General features: G+C 48.4%; 1 protein-coding gene across 2 annotated transcripts in view; it reads left to right on the plus strand.

Moving 5' to 3' along the window:
• Positions 1–24,213, plus strand: part of CDON (cell adhesion associated, oncogene regulated) — a 122,693-nt gene that overhangs the window by 47,947 nt on the left and 50,533 nt on the right. Inside the window, exon 1 of one of the 2 annotated variants that reach the window (XM_073584955.1) lies at positions 20,044–20,386. The exons of the other annotated variant lie outside the window; for it this stretch is intronic. The gene's annotated coding sequence lies outside the window, so the exon portion shown is untranslated. Of the gene's footprint in view, positions 1–20,043; positions 20,387–24,213 lie in introns of those variants that run through there. 2 annotated transcript variants of the gene reach the window in all.

A 24,213-nucleotide genomic window follows, 5' to 3' on the forward strand; every position in this document is an offset into this window, starting at 1 on the left:
ATCAGAGCAGAACAGATACTGGAGGCGGTGGGAGGTGATTGGACCCCGGGGATTACTCATCAGTTGGGTTTTCCATATTTGCAGTAGAGGGTCATGGGAGGAATCCGGAGTTTCTGGCCCCGTCAGAGCTTCCCATATCCTAGGGTGAACCCTGATGCACACCGTGTTCGGTATCGCTGCAGCGTCAGAAAACATCACAAAAACAAATTATCCGTGAAAGTATTCCTGCAGCCGACAAAGTACCCGGATACCTGACCGTCAGTGACCCCTGCACAGTCCGAGGGCTGAACCGCACTGCCCTATGCAAGTCATGGTGTCCGCTGCAGATCCAGGACTGGGGGAGCTGGGTGACAACCAGCATGCATTTTTCCATCAGTTTTGCCAATAATTTGGACATTTTTGACCTTAAAGGAGTGTACACAAAATTATAAAAACATGGCTGCTTTCTTCCAAAAACGGCACCACACATGACCACAGGTTGTATCTGGTATTGCATCTCCGCCCTATTAAAGTGAATGAAGCTGCAGACCCAACGAGATGATAGAAAGTAGTGAAATTAATGTACACAGTCAGCACTCGGGGTTTAATTGGAACAAATTCAGATCACTATAGGATGCTAACATGTGGTCCTGTGCCCTTAGTGCTGGCACCAGGAGACTCAGAATGAACAGTGCCATTTCTTCTGCCCTGAGCCTCACAGGTAACACCGCACCGTCTCCAGTAACTGATCTCAGGACGATTCCCGTCCCAGCTGGCGGTATATAATCTCGTTGTTCCCGCCTCATCCATTCCTCAGTGTTGGGTCTCAAACAAAAATTGCAAACCCCAAAAGCAGAACAAAGCATAATCCGCGGGGACAATGGGGACGACAGAGGCCTTGATGAGATAACGAGGGCCGTGCTGAAAATGGGCTAGGAGGAGTTGTCAGCGTGAGAACAATGGCCTCCTCAGAGAGCGGAGACACCGGGCGGAGGAGGCAGGTATGTTGATGACAGATCGCCAGCCTTCCTCATTCAGGTGCACAGGAGATTACACTGCTCATATAATCACCGCGCACATTGGGATTCTGTTTCCTGCAAAAAGGATGAAAAATTCTCTGAGAAAATGGAATTTTGGAAAAATCTTGAAATTTTAGTTTTAAAGAGACGTTCCACCTAAAACTCGACAGTAAATTATACTAATAAAGGGGCCATCTTGTCCCCCCTGATCAGTACCTTACAGATCTATCCAACCCCTGGAAATCTTCACGCTGCAAATTTGGTTGTTCCTTTAAGGACTGTTGATGCGGCCGGTGACCACTCTGCTCCCTCCATGTCTGATGCTGTGAGGGTCCTACAAACAGCCCCCCATACCTCAGCTTCTCTGGAGTTACCTCTGCTCATACCTAGATGATCAGATCTTGGGTGGATTTAAAGTCCTGGACACCGAGAGCCGTAAAGTGGAGCAGACCGGCCAGTCACAAGCCTTTATTATTTCTGTGACCGGCGCTGGAAGGTGATTGGCTCTTGTGCTTTTTTACTGCAATTTTTAGGCTAAGAGCAGCGCGACATTGAGCCAGGTTGCATTGCGACATGCGACGTACCACGACTGCAGCACTGAGTCGCAAATGTCTCCAAAATGTCTCACTGCCCGCTGGCAGACATGTCATTAGTGCAACTTTTGCAGTCGCACAGGAGTCCAGGAGCCAAGGGGGCCACATCCACATACAGAGAAGGAGGAGGAATGCTGCACTATGATGAGCAATTGTACTGGAAAGGGCCCTTATACTGTTCTTGCACAGGGGCCCGTTCTGTGTCCACTGCTGTCTTTCATCATTGCCTTCAGTGATTGCCACATGTAACTGCGACTTATCTGCGATTTCTCCATTTATTCATAGCAAAATCGCAGCTCTACATTAATTGTGCAACAGACAGTTTCCGTTTCTGAGAAGTCACACAGATGATTCCTGTCGGGAGAACGGCTGTCGTGTGCCGAGTCCACATGCGGCTCCAGCTTTATATTAGGTGCAGGTCAGGTTCCTGCATACACAGACCAGGAGCCGATGACTGACTGCAGTGTGTAAAGGGGCACCACCACCACCACTGTTAAGATGAAAAGTGCAGAAATGGAGGCACTGCCGAGAAGTGGAGATGCTGAAGATAAATGGATGCACTGCCAATAACTTGAGGTAGTGTGGAGAGATGGAGGTACTGCAGAGAAATGGAGGTGCTGCCAAGAAGTGGAGGTAGTAGGGAGAGATGGAGGTACTGCAGAGAAGTGGAGATGCTAACAAGAAATGGATGCGCTGCCAAGAAGTGGAGGTAGTGCGTAGAAATGGAGGTACTGCAGAGAAATGGAGGCCCTATCGAGAAGTGGAGGTACTGCAGAGAAATGGAGGCCCTATCGAGAAGTGGAGGTACTGCAGAGAAATGGAGGCCCTGTCAAGAAGTGGAGGTACTGCAGAGAAATGGATGCGCTGCTGAGAAGTGGAGGTACTGCAGAGAAATGGAGGCCCTATTGAGAACTGGAGGTACTGCAGAGAAATGGAGGTGCTGCCGAGAAATGGAGGCACTGCCGAGAAATGGATGCGCTGCCGAGAAGTGGAGGTAATGCAGAGAGATGGAGGTACTGCAGAGAAATTGAGGCTCTGTCGAGAACTGGAGGTACTGTAGAGAGATGGAGGCGCTGCAGAGAAGTGGAGACAGTGGAGACACTACTGAGAAGTGGAGGTAGTGTGAAGAGATGGAGGTATTGCAGAGAGATGGAGGCACTGCCAAGAAGTGGATGCGCTGCCGAGAACTGGAGGAGAAGTGGAGGTAGTGTGGAGAAATGGAGGTACTGCAGAGAAATGGAGGCGCTATCGATAAGTGGAGGTACTGCAGAGAAGCGGAGGCCCTACTGATAAGTGGATGTGATGCCGAGAAGTGGAGATATTGCGGAGAGATGGAGGTACTGCAGAGAAATGGAGGTGCTGCCAAGATGTGGATGCGCTGCCAAGAAGTGGAGGTACTGCAGAGAAATGGATGCGCTGCTGAGAAGTGGAGGTACTGCAGAGAAATGGAGGCCCTATTGAGAACTGGAGGTACTGCAGAGAAATGGAGGTGCTGCCGAGAAATGGAGGCACTGCCGAGAAATGGATGCGCTGCCGAGAAGTGGAGGTAATGCAGAGAGATGGAGGTACTGCAGAGAAATGGAGGCTCTGTCGAGAACTGGAGGTACTGCAGAGAAATGGAGGCCCTATCGAGAAGTGGAGGTGCAGCAGAGAAATGGAGGCCCTGCCAAGAAGTGGTGGTACTGCAGAGAAATAGATGCGCTGCCAAAAATTGTAGGTAGTGTGGAGAGATGGAGGTACTGCAGAGAAATGGAGGTACTGCAGAGAAATGGAGGTGCAGCCGAGAAATGGAGGCACTGCCGAGAAATGCATGCGCTGCTGCGAAGTGGAGGTAATGCGGAGAGATGGAGGTACTGCAGAGAAATGGAGGCACTGTCGAGAACTGGAGGTACTGTAGAGAAATGGAGGTGTGGCGCCCCTGAGGCTCAGTCGCCACAGAGGTACTGCACCTTCTCCTAAGGTGTAGTGCCCCACCATCAAGGTAAGGTGGGAACTCCTTTCCACGCTCCAACACTCGCACCCCACACAACAGGGTAGTTCTGCACAACCACATTGCGGCTCAGTGCTTAGACAGTAGCATAGCACCTCTGGTGGTTCCCTGCATGGAACACTGGATGTGCTGGGAGGTGGGTGGAGTTGAGACATATAAAAGATTGGGAAGGTTTAGGATTGCAGGGCAGTTTGACGGGAGGTCAGGCGGGAGAGGGACAGTCAGTCAGGAGAGTCTGAGGACGAGTCTGAGAAGGAGTGCTGCAGCTGCCTCAGTGATCTGAGCCAGCTGGCACGGGAAAGGGAAGAGAAGGAGAAAGACGGAGAACTGCAACCTAAGCTTCCATAAGAGAGAGAAGGATCAGTACGGAACAAAGGAGTAGGAGAACAGAGAAGAGACGTGGGTTGGAAGAGGAACCCTGCCTATAGGTTCTCAGCGCAATGCGGGGGCCCGGTCCCCGAGGTTGTATGGACACTTATGGTTCTGCAGCAAACACCGGTAGAGTAGTTGGCTGTAAATGCACTACTCCCAACTAAGACTTGGGGCACAACAGCAATTGAATAGTGAGCCAGGACTCCGGTGAGAGGAGTCCCCGAGAGAGGCTACAGCTGTCTGCCATACGAGTAGAATTGTTAGGAACATCTGACCGGAGGAACTCCAGAGTACCACGGTACTGGAGATCTTCACAATTTAAGGCGCAATAGAGGAGTCGTTCAGGAAAGGTACAGGTTGGCGGAGTGTTGGAGAGGAGCTTCCCATCTGGCCTGGAGGTTGGCTGAGTCTCTGACCCGGAGGACACGGCCCGGAGGCAGGCACCCTTGTGTACCGCAGACTGTGAGTAAAGCTTTGGAACTGCAGGCCTTGGTGTCCTCCATTCATTCTTGCGCCAACCCGCTCAGCACCACTACATCTGGGTACCATCCTTTACACTGCCTGCGCCTTTCCACAACCATTACAACTACGCTGCCATGGGACATCAGCCCTGCCTGTGGAGGGCTATACCATCACTGCTGCATCCTACCATCTGTCCCAGAGGATCTGTCTGCAGCGTCGGCTTAACACCTCCCTTGCCGAGCACCACAGGTGGCGTCACAAACTATTCTATTTCATTAACTACATTCTCCATTACTTGGGCGCCCAGGGCCACGGACCGGGTCACCGCTGCTGTGACACATTCCCCTGACACCGGCCCGGTACCGAGTGCCCCACGGCCCTGGGAGGACGACCCAGAGGCGCTGCCGAGAAGTGGAGACACTGCTGAAAAGTGGAGGCACTGCTGAGAAGTGGAGGTAGTGCAGAGAGACGGAGGTATTGCAGAGAAATGGAGGCGCTGTCAAGAAGTGGATGCTCTGCCGAGAACTGGAGGTACAGCAGAGAAATGGAGGCACTGCTGAGAAGTGGAGGTACTGCAGAGAAATGGAGGCACTGCTGAGAAGTGGAGGTACTGCAGAGAAGTGGAGGTACTGCAGAGAAATGGAGGCACTGCTGAGAAGTGGAGGTAGTGTGGAGAGATGGAGGTACTGCAGAGAAATGGAGGCGCTATCGAGAAGTGGAGGTACTGCAGAGAAACGGAGGCCCTGCTGAGAAGTGGAGGTGCTACCGAGAAGTAGAGGCGCTGCTGAGAAGTGGAGGTAGTGCGGAGAGACGTGGAGGCGCTGTCCTCAGTCTTGAAAACCATGCACATTATTATTCTGTGCACATTGTATAGGGGGATTTTTCCTATGAGAAGTGCACTGCTGAATATGACCACAGGCAGTGTGCAGAGCATCACACCAGTTAAAGAATGTGAAGACCATTGCACCTATAACATTGCAGGACACATTCTTAGGGCACTCCTGCAGAACATTGCATTATCTGTATGAGGCGGAGGTTTTTACCATGTCCCCCCCCCCGTTCTGTCCTTGCATATTCTGCAGAACATCATCTCCCTCCCATCAAAAGCTTATTACAAAACATTGTGCAGAATGGGGTCCCAAAACTGTTCACTATGATTCAGTACATCTCCCCACCTTCAAATTTTACTGCAGATGAATTCTCCCAAATGTTAGGAAAATCGGGGTCTTCTCCAAGTCCAAAACGACTCCTACTGTATGTATTTGGCAGAGTACTGAGAACGGAATGTGTAGATAGATCAGTGCTCTGCAGAGCTTTGCACTCAGCATATTTGACAACCATTGCTTCCCATAGATCCAACAGAACATGGCGCCCCCACAAATGATGACTATCATTGTCACTTCTTCACAGGACATAGCATGGGAACCCCACACATTCTGCAGATCGTTACCCCTCACATATCCTGCAGATCTTTGCCCCCCCACATATTTTGCAGATCGTTGCACCCCATATGTTCTGCAGATTGTTACCCCTCACACATCCTGCAGATCTTTGCCACCCACATCTGGCAGCATGGAGGTAATATGTTCTATTGCATTGGTGCCAGCGGCTAATGAGGAAGTGATTTACACCCATGCAAAGTACCAAGAAGCAGCTCATGCTAATTAAGGTGGCGGCTGCTCTTTAATTAAGCAGCAATTCCTCCCCAAAGTCTCTTTTCTCATGCAAATCTGGAGAGGTTGCCTGACACAACAGCTCTATTGCCGATAGCTGAACCCCAATCTCAGGGTGTTAATCCTCTGTGCCTCCATTGTTGGGAGGATGTTGGACTTGTAGTAATTCCCAGTCTTCTGCTCACGCTTGAAGTCTTTGTCAGAGTTTTAAACGTGGGTTCCCGCCAAGTGATGTGAAAGATTATCAGACACTTGGGAAATGGGACCACTCAATTCAGACAAGGACCAAGTGGAATCAGCTTCACATCTTCCATCAACATGGAGGTGATCGAGGGGTCAGGACCATTTCTGGTGCTGATGAACACTACCGCACCCCGAAGCACCTGACACTTGGTGTTTGTTCATCTACTCTCCAAAATCCTTGTGTTGCCTCCCTCCTTCTATTGTATGATATGTAAGGAGGAGGCAGGGACCCTCGACTGCCTTCTCTCTTCCGTGGACACTGTACACATGTACCCGTGTGGCACCTTATTTGTTACTGTAAATGTAATATGCTGTTTAACTAATTTTCCTGTATTGTATAATGTACTATATTAAGGTGTGACATTTACTTAACCCTGCTGTTCTGTTCGCATTTGCTATACACTTGTACTGTTCCCGGGTCAATATGACCCGACCTATTAATTCTTGATTTTTAGCTACTCTAATTGTTTTATTTGAATACTTTTTTCATTAAAATACTGTATGTGAACATGGTTGATCATAAACAAATGAAAAATTTAAATTCAAACTTAATTATTTATTTTTTTCATAAAAAGGTTACACAGGCTTTTTGCAATTATCTTCGATTGTTGACATTCTGCACACAAATAACAAAGAAGCTTTACATTACTATTACTTAAACATGAAATTTAACTTTTTGAAAACAAATTTTACAAATCAACAAATGAAAAATCATAAAAACTTCAACCTTTTTAGAAAGAAAAAAGAAAAAACTGAACATGTTCATGCGTTTTTACACTGAACACAATAATAAGACACATGCCCTTTACACAGATATTTTGAACATCCAGCACATGTCAGATTAGTCTTATTGTCACAGGAAGATGGACAGAAGCTACATCTCTTCCTTTTTTTGCTGGTAGCTGTGCTGGTGGAGGCCGTGGATGTGGAGTCTCTTTCTTGAGCATGCTGGACACTTTTTACAATGGCTGTTGCTCCATCACTTCTGGGGGTCACTTTTCTGTTCTCAATATATGGCCTCACCAGGGATTTTCCCAATTCCTCAAGAAATAATCTTCTTTTATGCAGCTTATTCCGGTTCCAATCAGGGTCGATTTCTCTCCATAACACAAATGCATTGTATGCAGAAACGTCCAGTATGTTATAAAATAAAATCATTGGCCACCGATTGGTTTTGCGTTTGCATGTACTGTATATGTTGATATTGCTTGGTCTAAAGTATCAACTGCTCCCTTTGTGGCATTATAATCCAAAATAATGTCAGGCTTTCTGTCTTCTCTATCACTTACGGCATTGTCATGGTGCATTGTGCTCATTAGAATTACCTGTTTGGTTTTTTTTGGAACATAAGAAACAACAGTTGTATTTCCAGAAAAATAAAAAGTAGAACTGTACACCTCTCTCTTGCTAAGGATACCTTGCGGTAGTTCAGGTTTGTTTTTTCTCATAGTACCCAGCATGGTAAGTTGTTTTTTCTTCAACATCTGGCCTAGTTGATAGGATGTAAAAAAGTTGTCACATGTGACATTTTGTCCTTTTAGTCCATGAGTCAAATCGAGAACAACACGCATACCCTGATTTTTTTCAGGTCTTTCATCAGGGGTTTTTCCTGTATACACTTGAACATTTAGAGCAAATGAACTTTTGCTGTCGCAAAGTGTCCAGATCTTGATGCCATATTTTGCTGGCTTACTTGGTATATATTGTCTGAATGGGCACCTACCTCGGAATGCCACCAGTTGCTCATCAACAGTTACAGTTTCACCAATATTATACAATTTTGGTAGAATCTCTACCCATTGATTCCAAACATTTCTAATAGGGGCTAGTTTATCTTTAGCTCTTCTTTCCATTCTATCTGTTTTAGAATCAAACCGCAGTACTCTAGAAATGTCATGAAACCTTTCTCCTCTCTCACAAACAGACTAGATAATGACTTTCTTACTGATAAGAACAGTGAAACCACCACCATTTTGAGATGAAGTACACATAAAAAAAACATAACTTTTGCAGTCAGAAATAATCAGAGACCTGTAGAACAGTATAAAATGCTATCGGGTCATATTGACCCAAACAGTACAAGTGTAACAATCAGCGTGTAGCAAAAAGTAAACAAAAAAACAAAACAAAAAAAAAATGTAGAGCTCCACAAATGAGGAGAAGTCAAGGAACCACTAGTTTCAAATCCTCATTAAAAAAAATCTGCAGGGTCTCAAAAATCATTTCGGGTCATATTGACCCGAACAGTACAGCAGGGTTAATATTGCATGTATTACTTAGTTTAGGGATAGAATATTAAGGGTTAACAGTTGGGAGGAGTTAGAAGGGGGATGGTGCAAAGCCCCAGGAACTTAGAAGGACTTCCTGCTCTTAGGGTAGAGCGCCCCAGCAGGCTTGCCCAGGGCAAGACGCTCTCCACAGCCAGGAACAGAGGGTGCCCGGTCGAGGGGACAAAAGCTGCCACGGACTGTCAGGCAGTGTGGAAAGGCCCTGGTAGTGTGGGAATGTATCCGTTAGGAGTGGGGGTTCCAAAGCCTGGATGGGAGCTGCTGAGGTTGCGGAGCCTACTGAATTTACAGGGACAGAGCAGGAAGCATTGTGTTGTCTGCAATAAAGGTTTCCCGTTGGAACAGAACTGTGGCCTGTGGTTTTTTTCCTGAGTACTCATACCCTGCGACTTAAGTAAGGGTGTGATGAAGGTAAATTACAGTAGCGCAGGACTGGGACTTCACCTGTCGTTTTATGTGCAAGGTGCTGGGGTGCTCACAGACTGTGACTTAGTGGACTCGCTCACGACTACCAACCTGTGCCACCTTGTTACAGATGCTTCCAGCCAACCAGGACCGGAACTGATGGGCAGCAGGAACTCCAAAACCGCAGATTCGATGGGAGTGTCTGGAATGGCTGAAAGCCGAAACTATATTTTAGAACTCATTAATGCATCAGATGCTGTTTAGAGACTTATTACATAGATGATAAGCTTATCTTTCTGTAGCCACCATTTGAGGGAGCTCCCTGTATTCAAAGATACATAATAATATTCTGTCTGCAGCCACCACTGGGGGGAGCTCCCTGTATACAGAGATAAATTATAAGATCCTGTCTGCAGCCACCACTAGGGGAAGCTCTCTGTATACAGAGCTACATGATACGATTCAGTCTGTTGCCACCACTAGGGGGAGCTCGCTGTATACAGAGGTACATGATAAGATTCTGCCTGCAGCCACCACTAGGGGGAGCTCCCTGTATACAGAGATACAATGCCTACAAGTAGTATTCAACCCCCTGCAGATTTAGCAGGTTTACACATTCGGAATTAACTTGGCATTGTGACATTTGGACTGTAGATCAGCCTGGAAGTGTGAAATGCACTGCAGCAAAAAAGAATGTTATTTCTTTGTTTAATTTTTTTTTTTAAATTGTGAAAAGTTTATTCAGAGGGTCATTTATTATTCAACCCCTCAAACCACCAGAATTCTGTTTGGTTCCCCTAAAGTATTAAGAAGTATTTCAGGCACAAAGAACAATGAGCTTCACATGTTTGGATTAATTATCTCTTTTTCCAGCCTTTTCTGACTATTTAAGACCCTCCCCAAACTTGTGAACAGCACTCATACATGGTCAACATGGGAAAGACAAAGGAGCATTCCAAGGCCATCAGAGACAAGATCGTGGAGGGTCACAAGGCTGGCAAGGGGTACAAAACCCTTTCCAAGGAGTTGGGCCTACCTGTCTCCACTGTTGGGAGCATCATCCGGAAGTGGAAGGCTTATGTAACTACTGTTAGCCTTCCACGGCCTGGACAGCCTTTGAAAGTTTCCTCCCATGCCGAGGCCAGGCTTGTCCGAAGAGTCAAGGCTAACCCAAGGACAACAAGGAAGGAGCTCCGGGAAGATCTCATGGCAGTGGGGACATTGGTTTCAGTCAATACCATAAGTAACGTATCCAACCGCAATGGTCTCCGTTCCAGACGAGCCCGTAATGTACCTTTACTTTCAAAGCGTCATGTCAAGGCTCGTCTACAGTTTGCTCATGATCACTTGGAGGACTCTGAGACAGACTGGTTCAAGGTTTTCTGGTCTGATGAGACCGAGATCGAGATCTTTGGTGCCAACCACACACGTGACGTTTGGAGACTGGATGGCACTGCATACGACCCCAAGAATACCATCCCTACAGTCAAGCATAGTGGTGGCAGCATCATGCTGTGGGGCTGTTTCTCAGCCAAGGGGCCTGGCCATCTGGTCCGCATCCATGGGAAGATGGATAGCACGGCCTACCTGGAGATTTTGGCCAAGAACCTCCGCTCCTCCATCAAGGATCTTAAGATGGGTCGTCATTTCATCTTCCAACAAGACAACGACCCAAAGCACACAGCCAAGAAAACCAAGGCCTGGTTCAAGAGGGAAAAAATCAAGGTGTTGCAGTGGCCTAGTCAGTCTCCTGACCTTAACCCAATTGAAAACTTGTGGAAGGAGCTCAAGATTAAAGTCCACATGAGACACCCAAAGAACCTAGATAACTTGGAGAAGATCTGCATGGAGGAGAGGGCCAAGATAACTCCAGAGACCTGTGCCGGCCTGATCAGGTCTTATAAAAGATGATTATTAGCTGTAATTGCAAACAAGGGTTATTCCACAAAATATTAAACCTAGGGGTTGAATAATAATTGACCCACACTTTTATGTTTAAAATTTATTAAAATTTAACTGAGCAACATAACTTTTTGGTTTGTAAGATTTATGCATCTGTTAATAAATCCTGCTCTTGTGTGAAGTTTGAAGGCTCTAACTTATTTGCATCTTATCAAACCTGCTAAATCTGCAGGGTGTTGAATACTACTTGTAGGCACTGTACATATTAAGATTCTGTCTGCAGCCACCACTAGGGGGAGCTCCCTGTATACAGAGATACATGATAAGATCCTGTCTGCAGCCACCACTAGGGGGAGCTCCCTGTAAACAGAGATACATAAGATCCTGTCTGCAGCCACCACTAGGGGGAGCTCTCAGTATACAGAGATACATACTAAGATTCTGTCTGCAGTCACCACTATGGGAGTTCCCCATGTACAGAGATACATGATAAGGTCCTGTCTACTGTAACCACTAGAGGGAGCTCCCTGTATACAGAGGTACATGATAAGATTCTGTATGCAGCCACCACTAGGAGAAGCTCCCTGTATACAGAGATACATAGTAAGATCCTGTCTGCAGCCACCACTAGGGGGAACTCCTTGTATACAGAGATACATGATAAAATATTGTCTGCAGCCACCACTAGGGGGAGCTCCCTGTATACAGAGATACATAAGGTCCTGTCTACTGTCACCACTAGAGGGAGCTCCGTGTACACAGAGATACATGATAAGATTCTGTCTGCAGCCACTAGGGGAAGCTCCCCGTATACAGAGATACATGATTAGATCCTGTCTGCTGCCACCACTAGGAGGACCTCCCAGTATACAGAGATACATAAGATCCTGTCTGCAGCCACCAGTAGGGGGAGCTCCTTGTATACAGAGATACATGATAAAATATTATCTGCAGCCACCACTAGGGGGAGCTCCCTGTATACAGAGACACATGATAAGATTCTGTCTGCAGCCACCACTAGGGGGAGCTCCCTGTATACAGAGTTACACGATAAGATCCTGTCTGCAGTCACCACTAGGGGAAGCTCCCTGTATACAGAGATACATGATAAGATCCTGTCTGCAGCCACCACTAGGGGGAGCTCCCTGTATACAAAGACACATGAAAAGAGTCTGTCTGCAGCCACTACTAGGGGGAGCTCCCTGTAGACAGAGATACATGATAAGATCCTGTCTGCAGCCACTACTAGGGTGAGCTCCCTGTAGACAGAGATACATGATAAGATTCTGTCTGCAGCCACCACTAGGGGGAGCTCCCTGTATACAGAGATACATGATAAGATCCTGTCTGCAGCCACCACTAGGGGGAGCTCCCTGTATACAAAGACACATGAAAAGAGTCTGTCTGCAGCCACTACTAGGGGGAGCTCCCTGTAGACAGAGATACATGATAAGATCCTGTCTGCAGCCACTACTAGGGGGAGCTCCCTGTAGACAGAGATACATGATAAGATTCTGTCTGCAGCCACCACTAGGGGGAGCTCCCTGTATACAGAGATACATGATAAGATTCTGTCTGCAGCCACCACTAGGGGGAGCTCCCTGTAGACAGAGATACATGATAAGATCCTGTCTGCAGCCACCTCTAGAGGCGGCTCTCTGTATACAGATATAGAAGATTTGAGTAAGCTGCAAACTGCAATTTAGGCTTTACATGAACCATGACCCCCAAAAGTCTTAAAGCAACTCGTATGCTACTGCTTTGTGATGCATTTGTCCCCCCAACCCATCCTCACAAAAGAATGACAAAGCTTGAAGATCTTGCACCACAAAATGTACAACATCACTATCAGGCACCCCTTACTATCACTCGCCTTTATGGCACTGCTCTTCTTTAATGCAGTCACTGTGGGGGCAGACATAGAATATATGCAGCTGGACAGGGGCACGGTGTATAAGAGGGGCCCCTGACACCTGGCAGCTTCCTCCTGTACTTGTTATGAGCTATTGGGGCACATTTGCGGCTCTTGCACAGGAACCCCCTGTGATATCTACCCCTATAACAGCGCCCTCCTCTGCCCATCATCGGCAGTGTCACTTCATGCGCTGTCACACCCCTGACTTTGTGACCCTGGTAGCCCATCGTTTCACTGGTGCCCGATCTTTTAATGGCCTTTGCTGCTGTCCTGTAATGGCGGTGGTGCGTTTGGACGGTGTCCAGGGGAGGCGCATGGCCGTGTCCTATCTCGCCGGCTGCTATTTGCGGCCCGGCCTGTGTTTATTTTATTCTTAGCCTGTGGAATCCTTTCACAGGAAAAGCCTAAATCAGCAGCAGCTATTTATAATGTTGTGTGCGGAGTACACACACAGAATTGTCTCCATTCACAACACGGCAGCCATCTTTCATGGGAACCAGGCCACGTCCCATTACCATGGTGATTGTGTTTACTAGGTTCGCGCTCATCAGGATTTAGTGTCTAGACGTTAAGGCTGGAACTTTACTACATAAGAAAAGTCACAATGAACGGCACGTCGTGGTGCGAGACAGCGGCATCGGTGACGGTAACGTGGCACCACAGCAGGAGAGGTGATCAGGTCAGCATTCATGTCTGATTGGGAGCATCGCACCACAATGGATACACATGAGATTAGATTGGATCTCCTCTTAGATGGTGAAGGTGGAAAGATCAGTAGAGTAATTGGGCTGTGTATGAGGGGGCAACAGTTGAGGGACACAAGAGTCTGTTCATGCTCCGTATAGATAAAGAAAAGCAGTGGTGGATCTGCCGAAAGTTGGTTCATCCCATCTATGGTCCACCCCATCTATTGTTCGCCATGTCTATGGTGAAACATGTCAAACATGTCAATTGTCCACCCAATTCATAGGTCCACCCCGTCTATTGTTCACCGTTACATGGGCGGTGGTAGCCGCCGCCGTCCCAGCAGCGGCGGGGCCCGCCGCCGCCTAAACTCACTGTGCCCTCCTCCTCCTCATTCCCCTCTGTCCGGCGCGTGCCTGCTTCGTGCGGGCACCTTAGGCCGCGGGCGCGCGCTCTGCAGGACTCTTAACCCTGCTGTGCCCGCCCAGAAGCCTGAGCGCCCAATCAGCTTACAGCACGGGGTATATCAGGCGTCTCCAACATGGTGGAGACGCCTGATTATCGTGTGCCTTTCCTTACGGTATCCTGGCCAAGTGTTTAGGGGTCTTCCCCTTCTCACTCTCTCTCCTCAGTCCTGTACTCCAGTGCCCAGTCCTGTACTGCGTGTCTCCGTCCTGCACCCCAGTGCCCAGTCCTGTACTCCGTGTCTCCGTCTTGTACCCCAGTGCCCAGTCCGGTACTCCGTGTCTCCGTCCTGTACTCCAGTGCCCAGTCCTGAACTCCGTGTCTAAGTCCTGCACCCCAGTGCCCAGTCCTGTACTCCGTGTCTCCGTCCTGTACTCCAGTGCCCAGTCCTGTACTCCGTGTCTCCGTCCTGTACTCCCCTCTCTGTGCCAGGTCCTATACTCTGTGTTTCCGTCCTGCACTCCACTCTGTACTTCCTACTCCCTTCTGCATTCCATTCTCAGTCCTGCACCCCTCACTCAGTCCTTTGAGCCGCCCCTCTTGGTTCTAGCAGTCGCGGCATCTGTCTTCCGAGGGCCTGCCCCTAATGGCCCCTGTATAGGGGTCGGCACCACCTGGCGCGCTCACCCCCGGGAGCTCCAGTGCCACAATCCAGAGGGTCCACTCTCGGATGTAACCTACCTGTCGTCACAGTATACGTCACACCCCATCTATGATCCACCCCATCTATGGTTCAGGCTGTCTATGGTCCACCACATCTATGGTTAATCCCATCTATTGTCCACCACATCTATGGTTCATCCTATCTATAGTCCACCCCGTCTATTGTCCACCATGTCTATGCTCCATCCCGTCTAATGTCCATCCCATCTATTGTCCACCACATCTATGGTTCAACCCATCTATTGTCCACCCCGTCTATTGTCCACCATGTCTATGCTCCATCCTGTTTAATGTCCATCCCGTCCATTATTCACCACATTTATGGTTCATCCCATCTATGGTCCACCCCATCTATTGTTCACCATGTCTATGGTGCAACCTGTCTATTGTCCACCCAATTCATAGGTCCACCCCATCTATTGTTCACCCCATCAATGGTTCAGGCTGTCTATGGTCCACCACATCTATGGTCCATCCCGTCTATTGTCCACCACATCTATGGTTCATCCCATCTATAGTCCACCCCTATTGTCCACCATGTCTATGGTCCATACCGTCTAATGTCCATCGCGTCTATTGTTCACCACATCTATGGTTTATCCCATCTATGGTCCACCCCATCTATTGTCCATCCCGTCTAATGTCCACCACATCTGTGTTCCATCCTGTATATTGTCCATCACATCTATGGTCCACCCCGTCTATAGCAGCTCCAGTGCACCCCATCTACGGTCTACCCTAGCTATGGAAGCTCATCTCTGTTTTTTTTTTCATCTCCCAGTATACTGCCACTCCAGTCCACCCCATCTTTCGTCCACCGTCTATGGCATCTTCAGTGTACCCCATTTATGCTGGTCCCAGTCCAATCCATCTGTAATTGGGTGTAACTCTCCTTGTGTTCGGCAGCAGCAGTTCCTGCAATCTATTTGGGCTTTTGTATAGTTTTGCAATCCCAGTGCACTCCTATACTGGTTCCAGTCCCGATGCTGATGACTACATCCAGTGCACACGTGTTACCGCGGTCTCTACTGTAATATCCATAGGGGCCTTTTATTTTGACTGTAAAAATTTCTTGACATCAGAAAGTGAATTTCCGAGCACCCAAACATTGCAGCACTGACTGTGATCTACCTAATGCAGTGGAGATACTGGCACTATTCATGTGCCTTCAGGGCCAGTTTTTTTTCCTTTTCTTCCTCTTGGTGACTTCAAAGGCCTCCAGGATAAAACACAAATGTAGCACAGAGGCTCCAACACACAGGAGCTTCCGCTGCTGAACACACCCACAGGGCCAGTCCAGGAATGCTGGGCCTCACGCCTGGCCCGACAGGAAGTGTCCTGCAGTGGTGTGTGCACGCCAGGGGTCGTCACCCTGTGCCCCTAGTGTCAGCATCATCCCGTCCCCCCGAGTGTCAGTGTCATTATCCTGTACCCCGAGTGTCAGTGTCATTATCCTGTACCCCGAGTGTCAGTGTCATTATCCTGTACCCCGATTGTCAGTGTCATTATCCTGTACCCCGAGTGTCAGCGTCATTATCCTGTTCCCCGAGTGTCAGCGTCATTATCCTGTACCCCGAGTGTCAGCGTCATTATCCTGTACCCCAAGTGTCAGTGTCATTATCCTGTACCCCGAGTGTCAGCGTCATTATCCTGTACCCCAAGTGTCAGCGTCATTATCCTGTACCCCGAGTGTCAGCGTCATTATCCTGTACCCCAAGTGTCAGCGTCATTATCCTGCACCCCGAGTGTCAGCATCATTACCCTGTACACCGAGTGTCAGCGTCATTATCCTGTACCCCGAGTGTCAGCGTCATTATCCTGTACGCCGAGTGTCAGTGTCATTATCCTGTACCCCGAGTGTCAGCGTCATTATCCTGTACCCCGAGTGTCAGTGTCATTATCCTGTACCCCGAGTGTCGGCGTCATTATCCTGTACCCCGAGTGTCAGCATCATCCCGTCCCCCCGAGTGTCAGTGTCATTACCCTGTACCCCGAGTGTCAGCGTCATTACCCTGTACCCCGAGTGTCAGCGTCATTATCCTGTACCCCGAGTGTCAGCGTCATTATCCTGTACCCCGAGTGTCAGTGTCATTATCCTGTACCCCGAGTGTCAGCGTCATTATCCTGTACCCCGAGTGTCAGCGTCATTATCCTGTAACCCGAGTGTCAGCGTCATTATCCTGTACCCCGAGTGTCAGTGTCATTACCCTGTACCCCGAGTGTCAGCGTCATTATCCTGTACCCCAAGTGTCAGTGTCATTATCCTGTACCCCCCGAGTGTCAGTGTCATCCCGTCCCCCCCGAGTGTCAGTGTCATTACCCTGTACCCCGAGTGTCAGCGTCATTATCCTGTACCCCGAGTGTCAGCGTCATTATCCTGTACGCCGAGTGTCAGTGTCATTATCCTGTACCCCGAGTGTCAGCGTCATTATCCTGTACCCCGAGTGTCAGTGTCATTATCCTGTACCCCGAGTGTCGGCGTCATTATCCTGTACCCCGAGTGTCAGCATCATCCCGTCCCCCCGAGTGTCAGTGTCATTACCCTGTACCCCGAGTGTCAGCGTCATTACCCTGTACCCCGAGTGTCAGCGTCATTATCCTGTACCCCGAGTGTCAGCGTCATTATCCTGTACCCCGAGTGTCAGTGTCATTATCCTGTACCCCGAGTGTCAGCGTCATTATCCTGTACCCCGAGTGTCAGCGTCATTATCCTGTAACCCGAGTGTCAGCGTCATTATCCTGTACCCCGAGTGTCAGTGTCATTACCCTGTACCCCGAGTGTCAGTGTCATTATCCTGTACCCCGAGTGTCAGCGTCATTATCCTGTACCCCGAGTGTCAGCGTCATTATCCTGTACCCCGAGTGTCAGCGTCATTATCCTGTAACCCGAGTGTCAGCGTCATTATCCTGTACCCCGAGTGTCAGTGTCATTACCCTGTGCCCCGAGTGTCAGTGTCATTACCCTGTACCCCGAGTGTCAGCGTCATTATCCTGTACCCCGAGTGTCAGCGTCATTACCCTGTACCCCGAGTGTCAGCGTCATTACCCTGTACCCCGAGTGTCAGCGTCATTATCCTGTACCCCGAGTGTCAGCGTCATTATCCTGTACGCCGAGTGTCAGCGTCATTATCCTGTAACCCGAGTGTCAGCGTCATTATCCTGTACCCCGAGTGTCAGTGTCATTACCCTGTACCCCGAGTGTCAGTGTCATTATCCTGTACCCCAAGTGTCAGTGTCATTATCCTGTACCCCGAGTGTCAGCGTCATTACCCTGTACCCCGAGTGTCAGCGTCATTATCCTGTGCCCACAGTGTCAGCGTCATTATCCTGTGCCCACAGTGTCAGCGTCATTATCCTGTACCCCGAGTGTCAGCGTCATTATCCTGTACCCCGAGTGTCAGCGTCATTATCCTGTACCCCGAGTGTCAGTGTCATTATCCTGTACTCCAAGTGTCAGTGTCATTATCCTGTACTCCGAGTGTCAGTGTCATTATCCTGTACCCCGAGTGTCAGTGTCATTATCCTGTACCCCGAGTGTCAGTGTCATTGTACTCCGAGTGTCAGTGTCATTATCCCGTACCCCGAGTGTCAGTGTCATTATCCTGTACCCCGAGTGTCAGTGTCATTGTACTCCGAGTGTCAGTGTCATTATCCCGTACCCCGAGTGTCAGTGTCATTATCCTGTACCCCGAGTGTCAGTGTCATTATCCTGTACCCCGAGTGTCAGTGTCATCCTGTACCCCGTGTGTCAGTGTCATTATCCTATACGCCAAGTGTCAGTGTCATTATCCTGTACCCCGAGTGTTATAGTTTATCTCTATATTTTAGTAGCAGATGAGATGGAGCGCAGATCATTTGGCTACAGTGTATGAAGAGCATGGGTGGCTCAGTGGTTATTATCACTAGAGTTGAGCAAATTTTTCATTGGCGTCAAATATTGTTTTTGCAATATTCGCTTAACGTCGTTGGAGTCAATGGGAGTAGAAATGGCCTACCGTAATATGTTCAGCTCCGATCATCAAATATAAATTTGGCACAAATAGGGTACCAATATGGCAAATTCAGATTTGGCGACAGATTCCCAACATATTCACTGAACTCCAGTTATCACTGTTGCTTTGCAGCGCTGGGGTCCTGGGTTCAAATCCCACCAAGGACAACATCTGCAGTGGAGATACAGTAGGCTGTGGGGGCAGATAAGATGCAGTGGAGGTACAGTAGGTTGTGGGGGCAGATGAGATGCAGTGGAGATACAGTAGGCTGTGGGGGCAGATGAGATGCAGTGAAGATACAGTAGGCTGTGGGGGCAGATGAGATGCAGTGAAGATACAGTAGGTTGTGGGGGCAGATGAGATGCAGTGGAGGTACGGTAGGCTGTGGGGGCAGATGAGATGCAGTGGAGATACAGTAGGTTGTGGGGGCAGATAAGATGCAGTGGAGATACAGTAGGCTGTGGGGGCAGATGAGATGCAGTGAAGATACAGTAGGCTGTGGGGGCAGATGAGATGCAGTGGAGGTACAGTAGGCTGTGGGGGCAGATGAGATGCAGTGGAGGTACAGTAGGCTGTGGGGGCAGATGAGATGCAGTGGAGGTCGGTGCTTGCTCCATGTTGCAGGGTGCAGCAGGATTGCAGACAGAATATAATGTCACTTGGCCCCGAGCTGTCATTTCTGCAGTGAGGGGTCAGTCTAGGACGACCCTTTACCTAGGAGGAATGCGGGCGGGGGAGGGCACAGGGCCATTAACCCTTGGTATCCCGCACTGTCCCGGCACTGCAGGGGTTCATGAGGTGTATTTGGGATAGAGGGTCTTTCCCACACCAAGTCCAACCCTTAGAGCTTTCTCCACCCCCAGCTCCCTCCTCCACCGCCTCCTCTACCTTCTTCCCAGTCACTTCTCCCGAGAGTTGAGAGCGGACGCTGCAGCCTCTGTGTTTTCTTGGGGTGTAGATCCTATCACACCTGAGCACCATTGTGCTGGCATGAAGAGGGGGTCTCCGATCCCCCAGACCAGGAGGGGCAGGCGTGACACGGACTCTAGAAGCCATATGTGGCCGGGGATCCATACAAAGGATTGTTCCTGGCAGCTCCAGAAACTCCTGATCTGTGCGACTGTGCAGCCCCAGCACTGACCTGATCTCCTGGGGTGGAATTGCCTTTAGGGACCTTCTTGCATGGACTTGTCCTGTGGAACCCCTTGGTCTGGAATTATCAGAAGGAATCCTCCAACTTGGGTTTGTTCTGAGGAATCTCCTGCCTTTGGCTGGTCCTGGAGGATCTCCTGCTTTGGACTTGTCCTGGAGGATCTCCTGCTTTGGACTTGTCCTGGAGGATCTCCTGCTTTGGACTTGTCCTGGAGGATCTCCTGCTTTGGACTTGTCCAGGGGGATCTCCTGCTTTGGACTTGTCCGGGGGATCTCCTGCTTTGGACTTGTCCAGGGGGATCTACTGCTTTAGACTTGTCCTGGAGGATCTCCTGCTTTGGACTTGTCCTGGGGGATCTCCTGCTTTGGACTTGTCCAGGGGGATCTCCTGCTTTGGACTTGTCCTGGAGGATCTCCTGCTTTGGACTTGTTTTGCTTTGGACTTGTCCTTGGGGATCTCCAGGTATTGGATTGTAGCTAAGGTTCTCATCGCTTGGACTTGATCCGAGGCATCTTGTTTGGATTTACTATAGGGATGTACCCTGAGATTCAGTTCAGATCCTATGGGCAGAGAGAGCCCTTGTCAGAGGTAAGATTCTCCTACCAATGCAAACATACTGTAGAGGTCCAGTCTTCATCAGTTACTTAGGAACCGTGTAGGGTGCCACAGAGCTTACAATCTGGGGACCGGAATCTTCCCTGCAACTGCTTTATATTATTCCTTTTTTTTCTGGTCATTTGTGTTTCCTGTGAAATTTTCAATTATTTATTTATTATTTGCGTAGGAGGTTGTAACAAATAAAGACGACCACCTTTGCCTCTCCAGCTGAAATGGGGTTATAACTAACTGCCTGTTAACTTTGGCAGAATGATGGGAGTTGTAATTTTGTGGCAGCTGAAGAGGCACAGGATGCAGAACACTACAGTGATGGATGGGTCATGGATGGGTGGGTAGATGGATGGATCATGGATGGGTGGGTAGATGGATGGATGGGTAGATGGATGGATCATGGATGGGTGGGTAGATGGATGGATCATGGATGGGTGGGTAGATGGATGGATGGGTAGATGGATGGATCATGGATGGGTGGGTAGATGGATGGATCATGGATGGGTGGGTAGATGGATGGATCATGGATGGGTGGGTAGATGGATGGATGGGTAGATGGATGGATCATGGATGGGTGGGTAGATGGATGGATGGGTAGATGGATGGATGGATCATGGATGGGTGGTTTCAGCTGCTGGACTGGAAATGTGCAGTATATAAATCCTTGTTTCCATCAGTTCCCCTCCTCATCCTCCATTGTGGTGTCTGGATGCAGTCAGGTGGTTCCTGTACACATTATGGAGAACAATGCATACATTTTACTGTAGGACTACAACTCCCAGCATGCTTGGTAGCCCATGCCCTGTATGTGCCCTGTGCCACCTCTCCATCCCTGAGATTGGTTACACTCCCTTGATACCATGTATCACTGCACAATGGCCGCTCTTCTCAGGGTTAGATGTTGTCATATTTTCTCTTTTTTTATTGTCTTTGTCAAGGCTGCGATGTCACCTACTGGGGGAGCAGAGATCCCCCCCGAGCCTCTCCGCCAGTTGTGCATTGTTTGGGGTCTCTTTCAGGTCTAGACTGTATCACTGCAGGATCCTGGCAGACAAATGCAAGGAAGAAAAAAGGAAACTCTTACACATTTGCAACCCAAGCTCTCCCCTCTCGGCACCCTGCGGCTTTCCAGGCCTCTCCTAGCAGTGGGGGACAGCAGGGTGGAGGTGTGGGCTGGTGTCATTTTCATGGCTATATATCTTTAGTCTGACCTCTTGCAGTCATCCACTCCATAACAAGCACCTACAGACACCCAGGGGGTGCAGACACCCAGGGGTGCCCACAGGGTGACTGTGCTGTGCTGCATTCCTCCTGATGTGAATGGAGTCATAGGGGACCCAGAGATGGTCACATTTCCCTCTTTTCTGGAGTCTTTGTTCCTTTAATCCTCAATGGAAAGTTACTTTCCATCAATCTCACAAAGGAAACTGTCAGTATTTACTCTGCGGCTCATTCCTTTTTCTAAACTTTGGGTACTAATATGAGGCACAAGATGTTACACCGAGGTGCCCCAGCTGGGATACACAGTGCCCGGACCCAGGAGCTTAGGGGGGCCCTTAGTCCCACCATTAAACAGGGAGGGTAGTGTATAAGGACAGGACATTGATAATTGTGCAGTGTTGTGGACAGCGTCACAAATCTCTTGCTTTGGATGATCTGGGCACATGTTTTGCTTTGGGGTACAAGAGCCAGAAATGACATTTGTGTGTCGCTCTGGGCAAATCCACGCTGCGGAGAGGATCATGTATTCATGTCAGGGTTTGGTATGAATATTAAATGATATGCAGCTACACCCATGTAGACTGTTATATAGACATCCTGCTAATAGGTAACATATTGCAACACATTTGCTAACAAAATCCAGTGACAATTTTGGTAATCCATTCCTAAAATCCAGGTACTAAACTTCCAGGCCACCATTTAGGACATGGCTATATCATTATACACAGGCGAGACTGGCAACTATGGCGCCCACTTATGTCCATGGTTTTGATGGGGACAGCAGAGCCCATAATGTCCCTCACAGGAGAACGCCTTCCTAAACTGATAATCACTTGCTACTATCTCTTTTTAGGATTGTTTTATTAAAAACCTTCACGATATAATTAAAAAGTGAGCACTATAAACTGGTAATGTTCCAAGCTGTCCACATCTAAAACTCTTGTTATCGGCACAGCCCATAAACATGCGGAGCTTTAATAGACCCTCCCTGAGACTTAAGGGGGCTTTGCACATAGCGATATCTCTAAAGCAATTTTATGACGCAGCAGCGATATCGCTATGTGTGATACTTACCTCCGACCGGCTCCCCCGCTGTCCATCACTGATCGCGCAGCTCCATTTCTCGTCGGCCACTTCCTGCTGGGCTTCCTGCTGGCGCCGACAAGCGACGCGTGGAGCCGGGCGGGAGGACGTCAGGATTGCCGCGTCTGAAAGGTAAGTAGCGACCCCCGTCCCCAGCGATGTCGCTGGTGAGATCTGCCTGTGTGGCAGCTCACTAGCGACCATTTAGCGATGCACCAGCGATCCTGACCGGGTCGTATCGTGGTCGGGATTGCAGGTGCATCGCTAAATGTAAAGGGGCCTTTAGGCCGGGGTCACACTTGCGAGAAACTTGGACGAGTCTCGTGTTTCAATACCTGGCACTCGGGATCGGAGCGCTCAGCTGCATAGAAATACATGTAGCCGCACACTCCGGTCCTGAGTGCCGGCGGCAGTGCCGGGTATTGAGACGCGAGACTTGTGCGAGTTTCTCGCAAGTGTGACCCCGGCCTTACACGGTAAGTTTGACTTGGTCTGACCCTAAAATGCAGCCTAAATTTGGTGATGTGACACCTAGCAGTTATTATTATTATTATTATTTATTTATATAGCGGCATTAATTCCATGGTGCTCTACATGAGAAGGTAAACAAATTTACAATGACAGACTGGTGCAGAGGGGAGAGGACCCTGTCCTTGCGGACTTACATTCTACGGGAAGTTATAATGTGAACACGCTCCTACGGCTTTACTAAATCCAATATAATTGATGTAGAATTTCCGTCAATTTGAGCGGTGATATTTCTGCAGTGTTCATAGATTACAATCACAGAAAATTATGAAAAAAACCCTGAAAGAATCCAGTGAAAGTAGAAAGACTGATACTCTGCACTCTGTAGATATACGGTAGTTGTATGTAACTCCCTGAAATAATGAATCCTTTTGTGAAACAATATAGATCAGAGAAGTATTATAGTAGTTATATTCTTGTACATAGGGGGCAGTATTATAGTAGTTATATTCTTGTACATGGGGCAGTATTATAGTAGTTATATTCTTGTACATGGGGCAGTATTATAGTAGTTATATTCTTGTACATAAGGGTAGTATTATAGTAGTTATATTCTTGTACATGGGGCAGTATTATAGTAGTTATATTCTTGTACATTGGGGCAGTATTATAGTAGTTATATTCTTGTACATAAGGGGCAGTATTATAGTAGTTATATTCTTGTACATTGGGGCAGTATTATAGTAGTTATATTCTTGTACATAGGAGCAGTATTATAGTAGTTATATTCTTGTACATAAGGGCAGTATTATAGTAGTTATATTCTTGTACATGGGGCAGTATTATAGTAGTTATATTCTTGTGCATAGGGGCTGTATTATAGAAGTTATATTCTTGTACATTGGGGCAGTAATATAGTAGTTATATTCTTGTACATAGGGGGCAGTATTATAGTAGTTATATTCTTGTACATAAGGGCAGTATTATAGTAGTTATATTCTTGTACATTGGGACAGTAATATAGTAGTTATATT

The sequence above is a fragment of the Dendrobates tinctorius genome, unplaced genomic scaffold, assembly GCF_039654945.1.
Source record: "Dendrobates tinctorius isolate UK_male_01 unplaced genomic scaffold, ASM3965494v1 ptg000086l, whole genome shotgun sequence".
Classification (NCBI taxonomy): domain Eukaryota; kingdom Metazoa; phylum Chordata; class Amphibia; order Anura; family Dendrobatidae; genus Dendrobates; species Dendrobates tinctorius.